The sequence below is a fragment of the Ambystoma mexicanum genome, chromosome 8 (genome assembly GCF_040938575.1).
Source record: "Ambystoma mexicanum isolate Mex_15411 chromosome 8, UKY_AmexF1_1, whole genome shotgun sequence".
Classification (NCBI taxonomy): domain Eukaryota; kingdom Metazoa; phylum Chordata; class Amphibia; order Caudata; family Ambystomatidae; genus Ambystoma; species Ambystoma mexicanum.
In genome coordinates, this window is record NC_090929.1 from 148,883,774 (window position 1) to 148,894,468 (window position 10,695).

Below are 10,695 nucleotides of genomic sequence, written 5' to 3' on the forward strand. Positions count from 1 at the left end.
GCTGATGCGTTCGGCTTAAAGTTGCAGTAACCATTATTTCCCAGTTCCCGGCAAGTTGCTCGGCTGGGAATAGCGCTCTCTTCCCACGGGAGCCCAGCTTGGCACAATTATTGGCGGTTCCGGATCCAATGGCCGTACACACTGACAAGTGGGACATGCAGAAGAGAGGAAGGGCAATTATTTGGTAGATTTTAAGTCAAGTCAATGCAGTTTACTATGTATGTATAAACGGCAAATTTCAGTGCTCTTATTATACAAAATAAAGTAGTATTACAGAACACTGGAGCTCAGAATCTATTAGCCAGCATTCACAAAATAGGCCACGAGCAAAAGGCGAGAAGCAAAGTGCCCCCTTCTTTCTTCCCCCAGCACACATGTGTCCTAATCTATAAAGGTGACGTGTGCACAGGGTGGGAGAGGGCAGCTGTGAGTGCAGGGTACTCACAGCCCACCCCTTGTATGGCATTACATAAGAATAATAATATTGTGATATTATTTTTTTTTACTTGTAGCGCTTCGCGCCAGAGTCCTCGCCTTCTAAGAGCCCTCATGATTACCCAAATTAATGATAGCTGATGAACCTCAGAAGCAAGCATGGCTGTGCAAGCCTCGCCGCAATTCGATCTGGAGGCGTGCAAAGTAGCCCAATGTCAGAGGCAACGCCTTATGCGTGAGCATTCCACCCGGGTATTTATTTTGCTCCCCAGCACCCATGTGATGTGAGTGGAGGAACGCTCTCTCCTTCGCAGCCACGTGGCTGCGTAGTGCAGGTGCAGATTAGTGGTTAGGATCCTCAAAGAGCCAATCGCAGACAATGTTATGTCTCCATATTATGGAATTATAGAAAGCCCCATGCTTTGCATCAGCTTTCCTGTTGAAGGCAATGCAGTGCAGGCAGGGGGCAGAACATCCCCTTGTGCCACTGCACATTTCTCATCCTCTGGCTTTTGAAAGGTGGGTGGGGCAGGGGGTGGGTTCAGGGAAAATTGCCGTAAGGACAGGCTTACTTCAGAGTGCCTGCCTGTGACAATATAGGATGCACTTTGGAATGTCTGTGCTCCTCTCACGGAAAGCCCATGAAGTACGCTTTGCATAGGGTCCTGAAACTGCCCGCGCAAAGCGCATTTGAGCAGGCATGTTTACACAAGGAAATCACTCACCTGTAAAATGTTATTTCCACTTCACTTTCACGCGCACTTAGCTCGCACAAAAAGTGAACATCACGTGTGAACAGGGCCATTTCATTTGTCCAAGATAACAAGGCTTCACTGCAACACATGTCCCCACCCCCCAGTTGCTTTACTCCCTAAGGTCTACGGGTAAATCAGCCGTAGGGACAGTCTAATGTGTGGTTCTTGACAGCAACAAATAAGGGACCCATAGTTAGCCCTGCTAAATCTTTATCCTCTCTTCCCAGCCCATCATGTCCCCCATGTTCAAATACTGGTGGGACTCAAATGCTTTGGGCCTGTAGGAGGGGGTGCCAAAGTGACGCCAAACACTGAATTTATCCAAAATGAGTGTTGTGGTATTGCGGGCATGTAGAATCAGTGGCTTCACTAGGAGGCGTACGGGGAGCCTGGACCGCTCCTCTGAAATCCTGGTCCCCCCTACGCCAGCTGGGCTACTCACTCTGCACTGTCTGCAGTGCTGTGTTCGCCCGCGCAGCACACACACAGGGCCGCAATAAACATTGAAGAGCTGTTAAGTTCCCAAGACGAGCCCCTCCAATCAGAATGTAGCGCACAAAACTGTGAATGATGTGTCATTAGTGACTACATGGTTTTGTGCCTGCATTCTGATGGGAGGGAAGGTGCAGTTGTCCCATTTGGTAGTTGGTGTGCTTAAAACCTCCTCTGCAGGAGTGCTTGTGAAGTCACACACTGCCTTCCATAGGCGGTCCCCCTATTTTTGTCTGTGCCCCCCCTCTACTTTTGTCTTTGGGCCTCCTCTGTGCCCCCCTTACATGTGTTCCTGACGACGCCACTGTGTAGAATAGGAGAAAGGTTTGTGACCAATTTTACGTTATCACACATTTAGCAAAATCATGTAGTCAGTTTGACAAGCGCAACAGAACGAAATTAAAGAAAGGTACTTTCATTAATTACATTAATTAATCGTTTAATATGTGCTTAATAATTCTATATACCAGTTTCTAAGCATGGAACATAATTTGAACCTGTGTTGCTCTGGGTTGCCTTGCTTCCCAGACAAACGTGGAGGGGTTGCTCGTCCATAATTGGTGCAGGGGCTTCAACCCACCGGCCCCCTCACCCATTATGGAGGAGTCGAGGAGCAAGTCCAGCCAGTCCAGTGTAAACACTAAGCGCAGCTGAGGGAACGCTTCTGGGCTGGCTGCACTGCCAAAGGGAAACCAGGGTTCCCTTTCACAGTTGTGTTCCTCAGCCGCTCATATGAGCCATGCAAGGCCAGGGAAATTTTGTTTCCCTTGCCTTTAATAGCCCATTGGAAATGATGGCCGTATGTGCGAGGGGGTGCTACTGCACCTCCCTGCACATACAGTCAGAGAGGGGCACTTCCTCACCAACGCTCTAGCTCCTGCACGCATGTGCAGGAGCCAGCTTGTGCTGTGAGGGAGCTGGAGCGCTAGGAGAAAACAAACTTCAGGACAGCGTCAGAAAGTATGTTTATGTTAATTATTTAAATATGTGTATGGATGCATGTATGCTTGTGCTATGAGTGAGTGTATGATGGTGGGTGCTTGTGTGAATGAGCGAGTGCATGCTGCGTGTGAAATTAATGTTCTGTAAGTGTTTGTGTTTGTGCTCGGCTAGAGAGCTGATTTTGGCAAGCGGTGGTGGGGAAGGTTGTACAACAACGGCATTTTAAAAATGCCTTTGCTGCACAACCACTGTCTGCACCGCCACAATCAGCTCCTCTTCTTTGGTGCTGGGGAGCCCCGGGGTCACGCATGGTATTTTTTTTACTGGACTTCTATCATAGATGTCTAGTGAAACTAATACTATGCCTGCCTCCTTGTCCCCTCAGCACCTGACATACACACATATGCGACTGTACTGAATTTAGATGAGTTTTTGAGTATAGCCGCTATATTGAATTAGCAGCATTTTTTAGCCTAGCCAATGTATTGAATTGAGCTGAATGTTTGAGTATAGCCACTGTACTGAATTTAGCTTAATTGCTGAGTATAGCCACTGTACTGAATTTATCTGAATATGTTAGTGTAGCTACTGTATTGAATTTAGCTGAAACTGTCCACTAACCATATTAAAAACTCTCCAATATCCTGCATACTCCCCCTCAAACATAGAACCAAACACACTCTTAACTCTACTCTAACAAATACCTAAACTCACCGCAAACTGCACCCATTACGCAACACCCAACAAGAAAAAACAAAACCCATACTCAAACATAAACCAACCACCACGTAATGTTTACCAACTAAAAACAAACCAGCAGTGACCGTTTTTCCGAACTGAAGCTACCAACAGCACGTCAAAGCTCTCTTGCGCTTTGCCCCCTCAATACCACTAACTATGCCCTACCAGTCCTCCTTCCTTTTCAGATCCATCAGAGAGCCTGGAGACCATGAAGACCCCCAGCACCTCACATGGGCACATCATTGATTATATGTGCATGTGAGGTGCTGGAGGGCCGATGGGGAAGACATTGCATTTATTAATGGGCATCTATGATAGATACCAACAAAAAAATACCATTCCTGGGCCCCCCAGCACCTCACATGCACACAGTTTATTCTGTGTTGCGAGGTGCTGGGGGCCGCAGGGGTCAGGAATGCCCAGTAAAAAATGCCATGGCTGTCCCGTTGCGCACTTCTGCCCCCTGCGCCCCCAGTGCCTCGCACTCAGACATAATCACAAGTGTGATTATGTCTGAGTGCGAGGCACTGGTGCACTAGGGGGGAAGGCATGCCATTTTATACTGGGCATGTATGATAAAGCAAGCGTGATAAGTGTTATTACATGGCTAATCTGGAAATATCCTGGATACCTCGCTATTGGTTTATTTTACACAAATGGATTTTCCACACCGTTTCTTGTTTTGTGGTAAATGAAATTGATTTTATTCATCAATTTGTTTTTTGCGTGGGCTTGTGGTCCCAGTAGTGGTCAGCCCACACGTGTTTCAACCTGTGGGTCTTTATCAAGGCTGACACCCTTGGCTCTTTATCAAGCACACATGTGACCCCAGTTGGCTGTGGAGGTGACATTTGTGACATAATGCATGTGTGTCAGTGCCCAGTGCATTAAGTGGTGAGGTAGCATGGTTATTTATGGTTAAATGTGGATCAAAATAGTAGTTGGCAAGAAAACAACAACATGTCACATTTCATTGCATATAGTTATGTACAGGCAATCCATAAGCAGAGTGCAGGGGAAGGAAGAGGGAGAGAACAGAGAAATTGAGAATGACTAGAGGTCACAGATGTAACGGTGCTAGTTGTATTGAAAAGAGAGTATATTCTCATACCTATTTGCGAAAGATGAATGCCCCCTGTTGGGTCCTAGGATGAATGCAGATGGTCAGTTGTGTCATTGACAGCTGGGCTCCTCATTGGGCCCTGTGAAAAAGTTGGATTGTCAGGCTATATCATGTTTGAGCCTGGGTAGTTGTGTCTAAGGAGGAGATCCGGATGTGCACTCTGTGGGGTGGGATGCCCTGTGAAGCGATCCTAGCTGGGTGCATGTGACCCTACGAGTGGGCCGGGCCCATAGGCAGCTAACCTAAGTCCTACCTAGTGGCCCAGTCCGTGCAGCGAGGCCTGGCCCAAACCATTGTATGTGGCTTTGTTGGTGAGGAGCCGTACATGAGGCTGGTGACTGAGGCAATTACTGCGTGGGGACAGAGGCCGTGGTGGCGTTGTGATAGTTACTGACCACGTTGTTGAGGCTCCAGGATGCTGGAGCACGTCGTGTGGAAGGAATGCCTGCAGCTGAGCAAGTGTGTATCTGGGCAGTGCAGGTTGCAAGATAATGCATTTGGGGGTGTCCATAAGTGTTGAGGGGTTCAAGTGAGTGAGTTAGGCATGGTGTCAGCTATGGTGGTCCGTGATGTGGCTGTGGCAGTTTAACCATCTCACCATTAGAATTAGTTGTGAGATCTATGCTCCGGGACGTCCGAATTAATGGTGACTAAATCGACATGAGATGATAGGCATTGAAATAACCACTGTCCGGGATGCGCCAAACCTAGGGCCCAACACAGACTCTTATTACATGGCGAGACTGGCATTTTGGTGCAGCCAGTATACCCATTGCTTATTGTGATATAACATGTTGTATCAGGCAATTTTGCTAAAGCAATCATGATAAATCTTATTACGAAGCTAGACTGAAATTTTTATGAAACCAGTATGGCCAGTTCTTACTGTTGCATGCCATTTTGACTTGGACATCTATGATGAAGCAAGCATGATAAGTGGTGTTATTCTTAGTGTGGCATGACATAGCGTATTGAGCATCTTTAATAAAGCAAGCATGATAGGTGTTATGATGTAGATAGAATGGCATTTCAATTCAGCCTATTCAGCCATTTCTTATTGTGGTATGATATTTTGTATTGGGCATCTTTGATAAAGCAAGCATGAGATGTAATATTTTGTAGGCAGACTGGTATTTTGGTGCAACCAGTTTGGACATGTTGTCATACTGTGGCATGCATTTATAATGGTAAAGCCAACTGGAGTATGTTCTTACATGGAGATCCTGCCATATGTTTGCAGAACAAGCATGAACATGTTTTCTTATATTATCATTACTGACATAATGCGTAAAGCAAACACAAGTATGTTCTTATATGCGAATACTAGTGCGTAATGCGTGCAGCCAGCATGGCAATGTATAGGCACAGTCAATGTAAAAATGTTTTATACTGGCACATATCGTTGGCAAAGGGACTTAATTTAATTTCATTTCATCATTTGTATAGTGCCTTTCACCATGGATATTGTTCCAAAGCGCTGTAAATTGAAAGCCCTTGGAGAGAACAAAGTCTGAACCATGAGAAAGTACAGAGGTGCTAGTATGCGTTTGTGCATAATGGCCATTAAGGGTTATGAGGGCTTGACCGAGTCCCTGCTAGCCTGTCTTATTGGCATGTGTATGGGTGGAGAGATGTACACAAGGGAAATAAGCTGGAGGGGGTGTGTAAGAGTAGAGTCAGTTATGTGTGTAGCTACAGTTCACATTTGTGTTGTGAAAGGTAGCTACATTCTTATGGAAGAAGTGTTATGCAAAGTGTAATTCGAGTTGTATGTGAAAGCAGATGCATTCAGGAGTGTGGTCGTACCTTTGACTAATTCCAAAAGTGCAGGAGTGCGAGAGGAAACATTTATTGGTTATAATCAATGAAGCCTAGAAATGGTATATCAGCAACATTCTAAAACACCTGGGTTGATACATTATGGTGGATATGTGCTGCTTTCTTCCAGCTATCATTAAATGGCTACATTCAAGACCCCACTTAACTGTAAAGGCAGCATTCTACCTACACCTGCATTCCCTGCAGTGCAACACTTTCTACAAACACCTAGAATCCATAACTTGGTCTCAATCACATACTCAACTAAGTCCAGCACCCTAGTTAACTGCACAACCCTTCCAAGTGCTATACAATGGATATCACAAGAGATCCTCTGGTGGAAAGGCCACACTCCGTGCAATACAATGGCAACCCTCACAAAATATTCTGAGAGCAACACCCAGGTTCTCCAACCACAAAAGTCTTGTAATTGTAACAAATTGGCCCCCCTAATGGAAATAGACAGAGCAAAAACCTTGGCTACACTTATAAATCATCTGCGAGCAGAAATAATGGCCACTTTGAGAGCTGATTCACGTCAGAAGCGGCTATAGATTTTCAGTTCCCTGCACAGCGCGGCTTGACTTGAAATGTTCTGTGGTTCTTTCCTCGGGTGTAGGTGTCAGAGATGCTAGAGTTGTGATCACGTCACAATCTTTTGGACCCCCCCGCAGGGTTGGGCTCGGAGGACAGCACTTGATGTGCTGAATAGACTATGCAGACACCAGAAAACTCCAGAAAACCCAAAGCAGCATTTTCAGAGCCTACAGAGTGCAGCTTGATGAGGGCTCTACGCACTGGGAAAAATCCTGTGCTTTATTTTCAAGGAGTACCATGAGTAGTGCCCTCAAACTCAGAGCCTATGAGAGGTGGAGCTGGGCTGGGTTTAAAAAAAATCACTTCCAGCACAGAACGCATGCGTATGTGTGGAGAAAGTGTGGTCAGCAGAGGTGGAGGAGCTGAAGAGCTTTCTGCTTACCTTGATTGTGTACGGCGTCCATCAGTAATCTCTATTCTCCCCCTTCCTTGCACATTTTTTTTATTCTCGCCACTTTCCCACTCCTGCTCTTAAATTACTTACTTGGTGGTAGGCGCCTCTCTTTCCATTCTGTTTTTATTCAATTTCCTTTTGTTATGGTCTCCCCCTCAACCTCAACCACTACTTACAACCTACAGAGCAACAGCTGCACTGACTTGGAGGGGGTTCCCGATTTCAAATCTTCCAATTCTACAGGCTATAAGATGGACTTGCTCCACCCTCTGTGCACTTCACTCACCTGGGCCTGTCTTGCTGCTCGGCTGCCTGGTGAGTTCATCTTGCTTTGTGCAGTTCTCATCACTCTCTCTTCCCCTTCCATCTCTCTCCCTCCATTGTGTTCTCCATTTCCCCTATTTACTGTACCTGCTGCTCTATGACATATCCTACCTTTCTTTCGAAGCCTGGAAGAAAAAAGTTCAAGAAAGATCTCCTGGCCTCCAACCCAGGCCTGCCCATCGCTGACACATTCGTCAAAATGCTTCTTCCAGGCAGACTGTCACTTGCATCCTCATTGTCGCTCCATCTCCGAACCATTGGACTCCCCACAAGGTCTCTGGCCTCTCCCCTTTCTCTTTGTCACCCATTAATGGTGGCATCAGATGGGAAGTACTCTTGGCATGCTTCTCATCCTGTAGGTGCATCATTAATATCTATCAGAATGGTACTTGTATAGTCCAGGCCTCTCAGCCCAACCTCCTCCTTCTTGAAAGGAGTCTTCAGTCTCTCACCAACTTCCTCCCTTCTCCTGTCACTCCTCTATCAGCCCCTCTCTTGCCCCGTCCCCATCACCGTGGGGCATACCACATCCCTATACCTCTCCTCGGAAGACCTTCAAAGATGCCAACCAGCTCCACCTAGCTACCCCCAAATCATGCTGTGCTATTAAACACTCCTCTAATATCTGTCACCTTCTTGAAATCTTTGACCTTGAGATTTTCGAACTTACTGAGAGGTGGTTCTCTGCCAGCTCTATTACTGCTTTTAACACACTCCTCCCTGAGGGCTACAAGATCCTCTCCAAGCCCAGGCCTAACCGCTCTGGATGCAGAGTGACCTTGATCTTCCCTGAATGTGTCACGCTACTATCATTCCCACTCAGACCTACTCCTACTTTGAATGCCTTGTCTGCAGGCCCGGTGTCACTCCAACCCTCTCGTTGACTCTCACCACCATCTACAGGACCCCTGGTCCTGTCTCCTTCTTCCTCTCAGAGTAGTCTGACCTTTCCTCTTCTCTTCTTGCTTCTACCTCCAACCTTCTCCTCCTCTGAGACTTCAATATTCACCTTGACTCTCCTTATTCAGCCACTGTACTCTTCCACAGCCTCTGTGACTTTCTTTCCCTAACCATTCATCCCTCCGGTCTGATGCACTCAACCGGACATACCTTGGATGTCCTTGTCTCAGCAGACATCCCCATCTCCAACCCTCTCTCTACACCTCTCTTCTGGTTTGACCATGGTCCCCTGTCCTCTCACCTGGATCTCTTAGGCCCCTCAGCTAAGCCTCTTCCTGCCAGTCTCCTTCTCTGTCATTCGACCATTGAAGCAAATGTCAGTTGCTTCTATTGCTGCCACTTTCATTCCCTCTCCTACCATGGACACCCACACTGACTCTGTCATTGCTAATTTTCATCTCTTTATCACCAGCACCCTGGACATCCTTGCCCCTGCAATGAGGATCTCCATGAAGCCCGCCTCCAAGCAAAAGACCTGACATGACTCCAACCTAGCCTCTCTGAAACGCAAGTGTAGAGTTGCTGAGCGCAAGTGTCAGGCATCAGGCACATCCTCTGACAGACTGGCCTGCCGCCTGCTCCAAAGGCAATAGCGACTCTCCAACCGCTCAAAACAGAGGGCCCATATCCAAGACCGCATCTCTGTGGCCACAAACAACATGAGTAAACTGTCTAAAATCTGCAAGGAAATCATCAATCCTACTGGAGTTTCCACTTCTCCCCTGCCATTCCTGACCCTCTACTTCATTGGCCTCCCACTTCTTAACCAAAATTCAGGACATCCTGTCCTCACTCTCCTCTACTCACCTCCTTCCCCTACATTCAGGCCTCCCTTGGCCTCCTCACACCTTCTCTCCTACTCTCCTCCTTCTTGTCCATATAACTGAATGAGGTCTGTAGACAAGTCCTCTCCATGAAAGTCTCTCCCAAACAGGTGCTCTCTTGCTCCTCCAGAGCCATCAAGGACAACATTGCCTCCCTTACGCTAGTCTTGGCCAATTTATGTAATCATTCCTTCACCACTGGCTCCTTCCTGCTACCCCTCAAGCACTCCCTTGTGCATCCTCTCTTCAAAAAGCCCTCTGCCGACCCCTCCTGCCCTGCTAACTACCTCCATTATCCCCTTCCTAGGCAACGTCCTGGAGAAGCTGGTCATCTCCCAACTGATCCAACACACTGAATCTGTGGGTTGTCTCCACGACCAGCAGTCTGGCTCCAGAGCAGCCAGAGGCACGGAAACTGCTCTACTGAACACCCATCAAGACTTGCTCTCAAATCTCGATTCCAACTCTACATCTGTTCTTATGCTTCTGGATCTTTCCTCTGCCATTGACACTGTCAATCATGCCACCCTGGTTCAACTAGGCCCTTTTCTCTCCCCCTCACACTCTCCACCTGCAGCATCACTCAAGGCTCTACACTCTCTCTGTGACTCTTCAACATCTACTTCACTCCGCTGGCCCACCTTATCTCCCCGTTCTCTCCTCACTTCCAGTGTTATGTAGATGACATGCAGCTCTCCTTCAAGCTTCCCTCTGCTGCCTCCTCTTCCTCCTCTCTGATCCCTGACTGTCTGACTGCTATTCAAGCATGGTGTGCTGCCAATGATCTCTACCTTAATGCCAGTCAGACTGTGATCCTTCTAATTTGGATCCCTGCTCCCTCCTTCCTTCCTACCCTCTGGCTGCCCACTATGGGTCTCCTCCCCTCACCCTCTTGTGAGTCACAAAACCTTGCTGTCATCTTTGATTCCTCTCTCTCCTTCTCTCCTCACATCGTGGACCTTGCCAAGAAGGTCCACTATCAGCTGAACCTCCTCAAAGGCATTCTCCCTTTCCCCTCCTTCCCCCAGAAACTCAATGTCTGCAGAGCCCTGGTCCTCTCTAGGCTGGACTACTGCAACAGCCTCTTCCTCAATCTTCCTTTATACTCCCTTCTCCCACTTCAACTAATCCAGAATAGGACCGCAAGACTTATCCTTGGCCTCAACCCTAGGGACTGCATCCCTCCAGCCCTAAAATCTCTCCACTGGCTCCTGGTTGCTGCTAGGATCAAATCAAATTCAAGACCTTCTGCATCATCCATAAGGCTTTCTGGGGCCTGTGGCCCCACTA